Source organism: Anguilla anguilla, chromosome 12, assembly GCF_013347855.1.
Source record: "Anguilla anguilla isolate fAngAng1 chromosome 12, fAngAng1.pri, whole genome shotgun sequence".
Classification (NCBI taxonomy): domain Eukaryota; kingdom Metazoa; phylum Chordata; class Actinopteri; order Anguilliformes; family Anguillidae; genus Anguilla; species Anguilla anguilla.
This window is the reverse complement of record NC_049212.1, coordinates 11,832,054-11,846,542: the sequence shown is the minus strand read 5'-3', so window position 1 is coordinate 11,846,542 and position 14,489 is coordinate 11,832,054. Positions and strand designations below refer to the sequence as shown.

The window sequence follows — 14,489 nt, the reverse complement described above, 5'->3', positions numbered from 1 at the left end:
AATGCTGGGAACCGAGATACAGGAATGGGGTTTGTTTCACAGATGGTATCTCTCTGTAAGCATTGGGTTTGCGGACCGGCGTTTTATATTAATAAAAGCATTGTGACAGAAAGTAAATGGAGTTTGTTACTGTAGGTGACAGCGTGAGGTGACCTTATCAAGCAGTCATAAACTGAAAATGGGATGCGGGAATCAAGATATCAGCCCAGACATACGGCCGCAGCTGCTGCACTCTCTGCAAGGAAACCAAAATGCTTTGTTGCAATAAAAAGTCTCTCATAAAAATAAATAAAAATAATCAGAAGCCTTGTGGGTTGTGCTTGGACACCGTTATTTTTATTTAATCGGCCGGTCGTAAGCTACACCAGCAACACAACAGTCTCTCGAGTGGAGACCAATATCGAGGGTCTCTATCTTGGTTCAAATTCAAGGATATTGAAATACTTCCTAAAGAAAACCTGGGTATTTTGCACTTGGGTGGTTCACAAAACAAAAACAACATGTATTCAAATCCTGGGCACTGGTAACCCATCAGCAAATCAGTTCAGTTGCCCAAACTGGTGATGAAATAAGCAATACAGCTGAAATAAGTGAACGACAGCATGGCGGGACCCAATACGTAAAATCTCAATCACCCAAGCATGAGCTGTGAACCTCGCTTGAGAACAACATGCTAATGCACGCAGTAAAATGTTCAGTGTTAAATCAATTCTTACAGAGTGCATACAGTTCCAGTTGTACTCATGTGTACGCTGTTAGAGCTGAATTATCACTGGACATTATCACTGGACATTTTACTGTGCAATATTCACAGGGTTTGAATCTGCATGTTGTATTTTGTGTTTTTGACGAAAGGAGAAAAACACAAGGAGAAAGATCTACAAAAGAATCTGCCAATTCTGTGTAGTGTGCTCAAAACTGTTAGAGATAAATAACGACTTCACTGTTCTTCCTTTTGACATTCAGCACTTTGATTACATAAAATAAACTGAGCCGGTAAGCAGCCAAGGGGGGTACAGGCAGTAAATGGTAAATTGCTGGTAAATGATGGTCTGACGGAAATGTCAGGTCTGATATACGGGGTCTGCAATGAACACCTGCAACCCAGTCAAATGTGAGAACACTTCACGTGCAGTGGGAAAACGCCAGTTTCAGGCACCACTTGTGAGGTATTTTAGCTGCAGAGTGAAGCACCACTGTAAGTGGTAAGTGACTGGTGTGGCCTCTCATTAGTAGCTAGATTATCTGTTCTCAGCCACTATCACCACCCTTCCTTCCCTCTGCACATCCACAGGCTTGACAGTTGCAGAAAATAAGACATCAGATTAGTCTATCCTTGACTAGCCAGGACGATTCTCGATTGTTGACATTATAAAATCATGACATGTACAGTATAAATCTCACCAATGTTCTATGACTACATCTGCCTACAAAATACTACTGAAAATGAGCAAGCAATGAGGATTCATAATGGACAACAAAGAAAAAAGTCAAAATTCTGTTTAAATCATTTAATGCCATTGGAAATCATGACATACTGACTTAGTGTGGGTGTGCCACTGAGAAATGCTAGGCTTTTGATGAGATAGCCAAGTGCTTTTTTGCTGGCAAACATTTTGAAAATGGACAGCAAAAAAAAAAAAAAACAGCTTGCGAGATAATGTTATGGAAGCTATAGTAAACTATGTTGTCTCCAAGCTAGCAGCAATACATTGCATTTTCACCATCTTTCGCATCCATACAGAAAGAATATCAGTGCTATTGTGAAACAAGGAGAGATCAATTTTCTATATTGATGACGTTATTGTGTTTGGCATCACAAATATTTAACGGTGTAATGCCTCCATATTGAGCTTGTTAAAACAGCAATTATGAAATATATTCTGCCCAAAGTCCTGGATTACGGGTCATCTGAAAGCACTGATTCAAAGCTACTTAACTCCGAATTCAAACAACAGGGTTTTCACAAGGAACTGTATAGTTTAGTAGTTACAGTCAAATAAAAAAAGTAGAAGAAAAAAACAGCGTTAAGACCCATGGAAATGTCAGCCTTGGTTTCCGACTTGGAAAGTGGCCAGATCTGTCATGGTTCCCAGAGGCCAGATAACTTCTGTGTGTCTGGTTGTTTAGCTTGTTCAGTCGTTAGTTTTTCTATTATTGTTTTATTGGTTGATGAGTTTTCCCCACCTGTTTTGTCATTAGTCATTAGTCTCACCTGATTGTGCTCTGTATTTAAGTTTACTGTGTTTGTTGTCTTTGCTTGGTTTGCATTGCTTTCTTAAGAATCCTGACCCTTGTTTCTTGCCTCCTGCATTTCATAGTTCCTGGGCTTGTTTTCTTTGTTCCCAATGTTAGTATCTCTGGTTTTTTTCTTGTTACATTTGTAGTTTTTTTAATTTTTTTTAATTTTTTTTTTTAGTTTTTTCTTTAAGTTTACTTGTTTGCTTATTCCCTGTTGTGAGTCATTCTCTGCACTTGAGTCCACCTTGCTCCATGGCATCACAAGATGTTTTAATATGATTCTCAGAGTATGTGCTGGACCAGAATATCCTTTTCTTTTCCATCTTAAAAAAAAGAAATAGTTTTATTTATTATTTTTTATATTGTTGTTTATTTCTAATGGATGAGATGTTCTGTGTAATTTATGAAGAGGAGTCTTTCTGAGTGAGATGTCAAGTTTCTTTAAAACTGGCTGTCACTGAACACTTTTGACCCACTGTCGCAAATTTAAATCTCACATTATGTAAATTGCTTTTTTCGGGCCTGCATTCAAATTTTCTGCATTCCAATGAGACCTGCAATAAAAGTGGCATGGTAGTGATGCTTTGATCAAGGTGCAAGTTGACAAGGAACTTTCTGCAGGGCTAAATTTGAGACTGGAGAGGCAAGATACCACTGTGGCCTTTGATGAGATTTTGCAAAATGGGGAAACACAGCAGAACCTTTTCTTTGATGGAAATTGCAGGTTCACAAGTAAGACTCATTCTGGGGAAAACTTATTTTCTCATTCCATATTTCCCAACTATTGTTGCTGTGATTGTATATTCCCAGGAAAGCCACAGCCCTGGTACTGCATTTCTGACAGGGCTGTGAGAGAACTCCACTGAAAAAGCAGAAAAAAGTCAACCCTTTTAGTGAAGTAAAATACATTTTATCTTGGTACTGTGTCTGTTTTTGTAACGACTATTAACCTGTCTAAAGGTATTTTACAAAATTACAACCAAATAAGTACTTCAGTAGACCATCTGCATACTTCACAGTGCAGGTGATGCCATTTTATAATACCTGTTCTATAACGTATATACCCATATTATTTATAGCATCATACCCTTCTTCCATCCAAAAATATCCCTGCCCAGATATTTGGATTCAATCAGCATAGCTGACATACATACAATCTGAATACAAGAATGCCTCCCACCGAAGACCGTGTTTCTAGTTAATTTCGGTGATTACTGAACGCACCAAACTGTGTGCTGAAGAAGAAAATAGTGTGTATTTATCTGCCATTCAAGGTTGAGAGACAAAATGGTGGTCTACAGAACATATTCCAGGTCAAGCTCTATCTACAGCAAAAGTGTGAAATTTCATGTTTACTTCATTTCGCTCATTTTGATGTGAGGAAGAGTCCCTCACCCCCTCACCCCCCCACCCCCCACCAACACACAGACAGGTGCCAGTGCAGGAGCTGTCAACATGTTGCCAGGCCATGTAGTAGATAGATGAAGGGACCCTCGGGGTGTTCAAGAGCAGCCCTGACACAGTGCTTGGTAGTCTCCAGACACCAGGTGCACCGAAAAGCCTGGATGTGCTCAATGACCTGTCCTCATCATCAATCATTCTTCTTTTCTTAAATTTTTTATGTGCGTGCATTATTTATAATATTTTCGCACCGCAAAGTGTCCCAGCTCAGCCAGCCTCAATGGCGAACTGACTGTGGGTATCTGTGCGGTGGAGTTGGCATGAGCAGGTTTCAGATGAACATGCTGAAGAGGGTGTTTCAATCTATCGCCCGTTGCCGAGGAGCAAGTTGGTTGTTAGTACTTCAATTCCAAAACTTATGAACAAGTGAAGGGATGCCGTGCACCTGTATTTTGGCCCCTCCACAGGTCTGAAAACAATCTCCACTTCTAATCATTGGCTTTTGTCAGGAGGCTGAATTGGGGCAGAATGTGATATGGGTTTAAAATTGGAATCTGCAAAGTTCCAGACAGAGAGCGTGGACTAATCAAAGCAGGAAAGTTCTCTTGTGTCTTTTCTGTTTCTTTCCAACATATCTCACACGATATTGTTTTTCCGCAAGCCAAACTAAGGTGCATGTTTGTCTTTGAATTGTGGTTTAATCAAAATGTTATTCAGTACAAAAAATAAAATAAAATAAAATAAAAAATGAAATTGATAAATAAAATACAATAGTGGCAGGGTGTAGTGTATGATATTATCATATTTATTTTTGATTACCAACAAAATTACTACTTAAAAGTTTTTATGAAGGAACAACCAGAGAAATAAAGTTGTGAAATGGCCATAAAAGTGAACTCATAAATAAGAATAAAAAGAAATCGTAATGTTCCCAGTGTAATAATACTACTCTGTCTGGGAAAAAGACCCCCAAAGAGCTGTGAGCAGAAATGTAGAGTGCAGTGTTTCCTTGAAAGAAAAATGAACTGGAGCAGTGCAGTTAAAGGATGTCATATAGCATCACAAAATTTCCCTGTTATAGCTATTTTCATTATGGACATGCTGAGGTACCCAAAGGAATAAACCCATTATTCAAATCAGGCCTATGACAAATCTGTATTAAAATATTTAGATGAAACTAAATATAAGTGATAATTTAGGCCTTTCTGCATACATTAGAATACAATAACAGTGCTTTACATTGACAGATAGTCAAGTAGAATTATTTAAAAAATGTATTCTATAGTTTAGAGTTTATAAATCAACATTAATTTGTTAAACTTACAATAAATAATGCATTTATTCACAATATACATTTTAAAAATTATTATTGTTTATTATTGAATAAAGGCCAGTGAAATTACAGTACAATGTAAAACAGGGCTGCCCAACCATGATTTGGCCCACCTGATTCCACTAATTAGCAGCTCTCTCTAGCTGTTGAATGAAGTGTGCTTTGTTAGGGTTGAACTGAAAACCAGCAGAATGATAGATCTCCAGGAACAGGGTTAGGTAGCCCATGTCTGTACCTTGGCACTTCTGAAAGCATTTTTTTTTTTTTTAAGGGAAATGTTCTTTTATTTATACATATTGTAAATGGCACTCTCTATTCTCTCCATTCATGATGGTTCATAAGTGCTGAGTTCATATGATTGAATGCAGCTCCTAAGTGTACAGTGACTTCATCAATATTCTGTTCCATTCTCCCAAAGTTCATGCATTTTTAGTGTTTTCTTTCCTCAGTAAAACGACCCCAGACAATGCATTGCTCCCTGGACCATTTTGCTTCAGCAGCTACCAGCAAGATCTTACTTTCAAGATACTTTAATTGCAATGTAGACTTCACACCAGTGGCTAAATTAATAGAAAACTACTGAATTTAAAAATGGACTTAGTAGGGTGGACCGGTTGTTTGTAACGATACAGCGTTGTTCAGTGAGCAGGGAAACAATGAAAACCGCAATGGCCAGACACTGATCTCATGGCATTAAGATCCTTTTTGAAGCCTTAGCTAAGTGTAGCTGGTATGTAAATACGTGCATGAATCATGTGCACCGTTGATCAATGATATAAACTATGAACAGGGTCAGCATCATTGCTTGTAGAAGTCAGAGTCAGATCTGGATTGTATCAATGTTTGTCCCTTACTCACACTCACAGTTAACTGTGAGTGCTAGTTGATTTCTTCACAAACACAATGTGACAAGTTCAGTTATTGCAACATGCTTGCTTTGCAAAAAAATAAGATGAAGCTATGCAGGCATACACCTACTGTATATCACACACATTGGCTGACTGGCATGTAATTCTTAAATGAGTCATGAATGGATCAAATTCCCAATGCTGAAGAACATCATGAATCTCCAGATGTCTGTAAAATATATGGAGTACGTAGATGCAATCCACATCAAATGTATCATGTGATTTATGTCCAGCCCTATGCAACTTCCTTCAGCACTGTTTTGTTGCTGTGAACAAGAGTGAGTTTTTACCCTGCAAAGGGCCTTGTCGACTTCTTAAAGCTGCTTGTCCTGTTGACAGAATAATTCCACCACTCAAAGGCCACAATATGTGTGTTCTTACCTGCAATGAGAGAAGGAAATGAAGGATTAGTTGCACATTATTCAGTTAATGATTTAATAGCACGTTCTGCATAATTATATAGTTAATAATTAACAGATACATCATTTAATTTGTGAACTGTACGCACGCAACTGCAAAACTTAGTTGTCTTATTTTAGCTTCATTGCATCAGCCAGGCATTTTCCCAGTAGATGTCAGTGTTTCTCTAAGAGAATAAGAAGGCATGACTAAGTTCTGGATTTGATCATAATTTTGTCCTTGACTGACTTACAAACAAAGGCCTGTGTTTTTCTTCACAGACGAAGTTTGGCATGTTATTAGGTGATAGTCGAGCTCGCAAAGTTAAGAGAACATATCGATTGAATCCAAGCCTCAATCTACTCTCTCAGTAAAAAAAAGAAATTGTGTGCATAAACCCTTAGCCTTGAACTCGGTGCAGGCCTACACCATACTAATAAATAAGCTTTACTGCGCCGCATGCCTACATTTTACAATGCGCACGCTTCTGAAAGCCCTTTACATGAATCACACAGTAGCTATTTCAGTGAGGTAGTGCTCATTGATCACCCACTCGGCCTCCTTAATTAGCGTTAGAAGTGCTCTCCGTGCCTCTCAGAAAAGCCCATTCTTCTGTGGGTTACACGCACAATCATGCAAGAGCAAGGTTGTGTTCCTTCTCTGGCAAATGATAAGACTGTTGCCTTTCTATCTTTCTGCATGACATTTGGTTTGTTACTTTGAAAACACCATGGAACACCTGTTCTTAAGTTAGAGTTAAACTAAAACTAAAACTATAACTGTACAGTAACACTGTATTTGACAAAACACTGACATAAGATTGACTAACGGCTGTCTCAAGCACATACTGTATCATATAACATACAGTACCATAGTAATCATAGTACCATTTTATGAAGATGGTGTCCGAAAACAATGTTGATGTTTGCTTGTCATGTATCATGTTGGACTCTGCAAACTGGCAAATCAATTCACATACACGCATAAGCAACTGCATGATATATAATATAAGCCATGCACTATTATTACTAGTACAGTAAGGTCCTCAATTCACCATAATGGCCCTTTCTGTTAAAAAAAAAATGTTTCTCAGTTGTACCAAAATAGAGACTTTATTTGTGTGCATGGTTTACAAATATCCGAACCTGATGGGTGCTGCTTTATGAAACTGCGATCTTTTCTCTGTCAGGGTTGCAAAACGCAAGCACCCAGCACCCAGCCAGGAAAATCACTATCATTTGGCCAACTTGGCAGCTGTACATAGTACCAAGCCTGCCATGGAAGATACTCTTATTACAAGGTTCAGAGTGTCTGAGACCCATTACGGCTGAAAGTGGCAGGAAAGCCAGCTAATTACTTGCGTATAAGTAAATGACTGTAATCACCAATGGTTCTATACAGTGAGACCATTATTGCAAGCCTGTGCTCAGTCAAGTCTTAGAAGTCATGACTAGCATTTCCTGCAGATGCTTTGTAAATACAGTTTTCCCATTTGCAAGACTACTTGCTTGGGTAAAAATGGTTTTGAAAAAAGGAAAGAGGGAGACATATACCCATTCCTTTGACTAGGGTAAAGGACACATATGCCCAGAGAATTTCAAAGAACCTAATGGGTAAAGCCTTTCATATAGAGCTCCTGTACTATGGAAGGGAACCGAGCAGTCTCATTCTATTAGTCTAGATTAGAAATGTGCCTTAAAGTGAAGCCTGAGGAAGCCAGAGAAATGTGTAGACAGAGTACATTATGCGGCAATAAACTTTACTTGCAGTCACCTGACAAGAGCTGTGACCCCATTTTCATGGGTAGGCTCTTGAGGGATGGATAGGCTTTGTGCCTTTCTGTCTGTAGATTCTCTGCCTCTGTCCTAGTAGTGGGGTCATAAGTTGTCATTTCCACTCTATCTCTTTGTCTTCTTCTCCCAGCTCCCTTCTTTTTCCGTCTCTGCCCGATGGGGCAGCTTCCCCAAGTCCCGTGACATCCCTGAGCCTGGTGTCACCCCACTCCACCCCACCCCAGGACTGCCACCTCCAGTATGCTTCTTACAACCAGTTCAGATCTCAGCAGTTGGACTGGAAATCGATTTGACCACGTCTCTGTGAACCCAGACCCTGAGTCAGCCAGAGGAGGAGAGGGTCCCTCTTCTGAGTCTAGTTCCTCCAGAGTTTTTTTTTTTTTTTCCTACCTGTCAATAGAGAGTTTCTCCATGCCACTGGCACTTTTTGGCTTGCTTTGTGGGAGTTTAAGCTGGACTGTATTGTGAAGTGTATTGCGATAAATTATTTGTAAAGTGTGTTATTTAAATACATTTCATTTAATTTGATTTGACATCTGTTCTTACCCCAGTTTTCAGTAACAACTGATCCCTCCCCCCCTTTCAGCTTCACATAACACAAGCCAGTGACACTGTCAGAATGAATCAGGGGCTCTCTGTCATTTGGGGACCCACATCCAGACTGAACATGAAAGGAAACAAACACTTGTCATGTGGGGACACAGGGGGTATGAGTGAAGAGCTTTCAAAAACCCTCAGAGCTGCCATCACCAGTCACTTCGTAACCATTTTTAAAATGAGATTTTCTCCTTTTCTCGCAGTCATTGCAGCCAACTTGTATTTGTAAGCTCATATCAATACTTCAACATCCTCTGGAAATTTGGGAATATTCAGAAACAACATCTGATGCAAGACACTGCTTCTTTTGCTTCTCTTGCACTCACCCAGATGAGCTGCTCAGCCAACGCGCCAGAGGAGTCCACTTCATGTGCCGTTTGTACAGACAGACTGCATGTCCATGATCTACCATCTGAGGAGTCAATCTCACACAGCACTGGCATGGATTTTGATATCAGCCGTATGACTCCGGAAAGCCTGGTTTAGCGAGTTGTGCCAGTCGACAGCTGCACCAGAAGCCTTTTCTTGTGAGAACCAGCAGAGGTGGAGACAGAAGGGACCTGCTCCTCATCTCTGGCTATTAGGTTTTGCTGTTCTGTCCCATAGCCTGGGAAACAAACAGGACCTTGGACCACAGGACTGGAGTGCTGCACATTAGCACTAGAAAGGCCAGATTTGACGCTATTGGGTGTTTCCATTTTAAAATGCTAATGCTAAATGCAATACCCTCCATCTTCCACGGCTTTTTCTAAATATCTGGGTTTAAAATAACTGCGTTGTTCGTATTGTAAAATCAACTCATTAAAGAAATACAGGCATTTTGTGCCATTTTCTTCACAAAACCCTCCTGCCAGACAATGGATGGGTTGCTCTCCCCTCCGACGTGTTATTCAGCAACTGAACGACCAGCGCTTTGATAAGAACTGCTGGGTCAAGTGCTATCAAAACTAATTCTGCACTTATAATCACACGTAATTAATTCACTGCTATTGTTTGATGAAGATGGTTTACTTTGATAATTGCCTTTAGCATGGGGATCAATAATTGTGGCCATTGTAGTCCTTTATAACTCCGTGGAGATAACACCTCCGACACGTTTTGTGTTTCACTGAAACGGTGACTTCAGAAACTCTGAATAGGCCACTGGATGGCAAAATCACATAAGTGAATGGCACCAGAGGAAGCACTGGAGTTACTGATGAATGACTCCCTCACAAACTTGGCATGCGAGCTGCGTGAAAATGATATGAAGTCGAAGACAGAAGCAGCAGCCACCAGAGCAGCCACGGTCACAGCATCACTTCCCACACCCATCACTCCTGGGAAGAAAACACAGTGCCAGGTCGGCAAATGCAGCTGGAATAAGGCTAAAGACAACTGCGTGAAATCAATTTGTGTGTGGTAAGAGGAGAGACAGCACATACTGTATGTAAAAGCTCAATCGCGGGGGCAAGGGAGGAGCGAGTGGAATTTGTTATGACTGAAGAAATAACTTTTTTAAATATTACACTTTGAAGTTATTTAACTACGATCTCCATTTTGTGTTTTGCTTGTTTTGCACATTTTAGAGCTTTTCTCAATGTGCCATTTTCCCTTACCCGTATAACAAAACCAATATAAATTATAAATAAAAATGTTGAAATTGACACAGTTGTCATTTATTTCAAGAAAAGAGTTTTGCGACACAATGTTTCATAATCTTTATGAAATTAGGTTGCAATGGGTGCTGAAATCAATGCAGTAATGCTTTTTTTAAGGCACGCTTACCCTGGGTTGTTCTGTAATCAGCTCAGCTGCTGCCCACTGCTTTCGTCAGGTCCTTCATAAGACTTTCTCCCATTTCTATTTTTGACTGCACCAATAAAGGGAAATTAAATGGCACTTGGCCAATTCAAACATCCATTTTATTTTAATTTTTTTCCACTGACCATGCTGGGCACACCCACTGCTGTGTCAGAAGGGGGAAGTTTATTTAGTCTATAATTCTATTTGAAACGTTCTTGTGTCCACACTGAATTTACTGGCTCTGTTTAAAATGTAATTACTTCTACTTAAGTTATTGAATTTCAAAATCAGAGACTGCACTTAATCTCATTTGCAACCAAGCCTCATCTGAACATTTCTTGAATAACTGATCTCTGAATTCTTCAGTGGCTCTTAATATATTTAAAGGCGCTCCAACATGTTTTTCATGATGTACTTGAATGAGTCACACTGAGTCAATCTGGCTAAAGACAGAACTATAAATACACTAGATGTTATAACATGCCTAAAATAAAAGTAAATTAATGAAAAGGAATAATTAAATGTATTACTCGATAAATGAATACACCACCGTATGGATTATTGATCAAGCAAATGCCAGGTTTGAACCCTGATGCAACATATGTGTACACTAGCAACCTGGGGAACTGCGATGCTCCCTGCTCTACCAGGCGATCCAAGTGGCCAAATTTTAATTCACATTCAACGGAATTGGCATTGCCCTACATTTGCCAGTGTCACCCAGAAATACAATAAAATGTGTTTCATTGTTTTATTATGCAACTTCACTTGAAACTTCTTACTGATTTCAGATGGACCCAACATGCAGCTATAGAGGAGATGTCAATTTACTGTGATCCCACCTTTTTTGTCTTGGTTTGTCTTTAGTACCAGCTATATGGCATCAGAGATTTAAACTGAACTGAACTTGAGAATTAGCCCTGAATTGCCACTTGCCAGTCCTACGTCTGGTTTTGACCTGACCCAGGGAAGCCTCACTGTTGAAGCCTGAAATGGTTGCAGATGCATGTGTTCTCTGTTGAAGAGGGATGCATTACTTTTGTGCAAATTCATCCTACTGTACTTTATCTACTGGAGACACTCAGACCTGGAGACCTCAGCTTTTCTCTGTGAGCCTTGCTTTTCCCCATGACGACCAGTGTTCACCAAACTATTAGAATGTATGTGTATCTGTGAACATAGCCTTCCTTAGCAGATATTACCCAGCTTGCAATGATGGATGACAGACTAACAGACCCATTCATTTGAGGTTGAGTAGCATTATCCATTTAAAAAGGTATCCCATGTTTTGAAACAATGCTATATTGATCCTACCAGGCCCAATGTCATGATGTCACCCCCCAGTATTGCGCAACTGCTCCCAGGACGCATATGATGATAAGATAAGGATGCATAAGTCTATCTACGATGGACAAACGTATTGTTTTGTTTAATTTAAAAACAAATCGCAAAATGTATTGAATTCCTGAAAGTGATGGAAAGTAGGACTATTAAATATGTAGTAAAAAAAAAAAGAAGGAAAAATCAGCAGATGGCCCTTCGCAGATTGATAGGGAGTGATTTGTTTGGAGTGAAGCCGCTCTTGCGTTGCTCATAAATCATCTGTCGATGATTATCAGCGCTTAGACTCCGCAAAGCACCAATAAGGAGGCAGCGTGTGTCTCGCATAGAGGTTACGGGGCAAAATGTCTACAGAGCCAGGCGGGACTGCGATTCATCTCCTATAGTGCTGCTCCGACTACTGAATGGGGAGAAAGGAGACTTTCGGTTTAATTAGAATGTTAAATCTCCCCCCTCCACCCCAAATAAAAACAGACTCCAACCTGCTGCGTCTTTTATGGGGATATGTGGAGTAATTTAATGCAGACTCAAATACATAAGTCAGCTGTGGTGTGAAGCATAGGACACGGGATAGAGACAAGTGCATCGTGATGAAAAAGAAGCATTGCCAATATTTTACATCAGTCAAAATATCATTATAATAGAGTGACCATGCATATTTAGAAAATCCTTTCATTAAGCACTCAGAATAATATAATAGTTTCCTTTTGAGTGTGGGTCTGCTATTCAAATCTAAAACCTTCTTTCATTTGTTTTGACTTATCCAGACAACGGCAATGTTGTTGTACGCTGAGACCGCTCTCGGCCCGATGTAGGACGTTGTCGTGGCAACGGCCGAGCAACAGCCGAACGCAGTACAGATTGACTTCTTTTCTTTTTTTCCCTTCTTCGCGGCGACGCTTCGGAGAAATGCGTCTCATGTAAATGGCAGCGCGCCACCAAACACTCGGGTCGGAGACGCGTGTATCCGTTCGCCGAAATAAACGTCTGGCCTCTTCCATTATCTGTGTGACGGATGTGTGCGGCAGCGACTCCGAGGCGACGGTATCGCGCCCGGGCATCAAACCGGGAGCTCGTGGGGACGACTGCGCCATCTGCGCTCCAACACTGCCACCTGCTGGACTTGGCGTCGCTGCGGCACACAGGGCCACAGATAGGGGGTTTACTGGCTAATTATCACGAGCAGGCCTGTCAGTCAACAAATGTGAACTGATAATTTGCGTTGCGTTGCTGGGCATAATTGATCATAATTGAATTATGATTAGATTTTTTTTTTTGTTCCGGAATGTTCATTATTTATGCAACAGGTTCAGAAAATGGATTGCATAAATAGATAAGAATTAAGGTCAATGTTTTTTTTGGGTTTTTTTTTAGTTATAAACATTTGAAACAGTTGTTCATTTGTCAAAGACATTTTAAGTAATAAAGCAAATGCCATCTTTTCCCTTCACAAACACAAGCACAGTATGGGAGAACAATTTTGATACCAAAAAGAGTTGAGAATAACAAAAAGAAAAAAGAAAAAACTTAGTTGACTGAATCTAGTTCAACCTTGTATGTGTGTGTGTGCGTGTGCGTGTGTGTGTGGGAGGGGGGGGGGCTGTGGGGTGTGGGGGTGAAAAACAAAATTTTAATTCAAAGTACCTGTATTTCTGGTTCTCTCTTTGATATTTAAAAAAAAATGATGAATGCACAATGTGAACTAAAACAAAAGGAACCATAAAACAACACAATGAGTCCATTGCATTATTTTACCATTTGCTTGAGGAATGTATAAACACAGATTATAACCCCAATTCAATTTCTTAACACACTCACAGAATAAATCTATCTTTGGTACTATTTGTCCTCATTTTTTAAAGAAATAAATTAAGTGTGATCTTAAAAATTACATTACAGTAGGGTTAAATTCAGTCCACTGTGTCCACACCCATGAAGTATCTATGCACAATTGAGTACAATCTTGACATTTATGGATTTTTAAGCTATAAACGCTATTCCTTGTGTACAGTGTGCAACAAATTTCTTTATGATTGGAATAAAAAAAATCTGAAATCAATAATAGCTTCACAGATATAGCAGGTGTCTCCCTATAGAGTGAAAGGTAAGAAAAGGTTGGGATGAGTACAGTAAGCAGGTTTAATTTGAACAGACAGAACTTCCATTTTGCAGTGTTCCACTTTTACCATCTCTAAATGCAACTTTCTTCCACAGTAATTCCAGCCACAGCCTCAAGGACATGACCCAAGGCCAATGTCCCGTAACTCTCTGATAGGATGGGAGTCCGAACAAAAGAAGGACAACAACATTCTATTGAGGACGGTAATGTCGGTGTGGAAATTGTTTGCACAAAGTGAGTCACACTGAATTACTATCAGTCCTTGCATTGCATTGTTTGCTCTATTGACTTTGACCTTGAAAGCAGCCCTGTCGCTCTCTGTACGTCCACACCAGGGTACACCTGAAAGGGACTTCAGCCTTCTCATTAATAAACCAACCGTGTGTGTGTGTGTGTTGTGGGAAAACTCTCTTTTCCAAATGCTAGATATTCTGCATAAAGTACATCTCTTTGGATTATACCTGGTTTATCCCTGGAGTCCGTCATAATGCATTGTTATTTTCTTTCAAAAAAGTATCTGTTAAGTGCCTCCACCTCCCATATGTTTTTAATGAGCTCCAAAAATAGTACAT

The 14,489-nt window shown here is 39.8% G+C and overlaps 1 protein-coding gene and 1 long non-coding RNA gene across 2 annotated transcripts in view; both read right to left on the bottom strand.

The window, feature by feature from the left end:
• LOC118210340 (opioid-binding protein/cell adhesion molecule-like) overlaps window positions 1–14,489 on the bottom strand; it is a 296,370-nt gene that overhangs the window by 209,889 nt on the left and 71,992 nt on the right. The window lies entirely within an intron of this gene.
• Window positions 5,218–9,244, bottom strand: LOC118210341. The gene is made up of 2 exons (XR_004761837.1): window positions 8,999–9,244; window positions 5,218–6,264 (listed from the first exon to the last, which is right to left on the bottom strand). It is a non-coding gene; the product is annotated as an uncharacterized LOC118210341 (long non-coding RNA).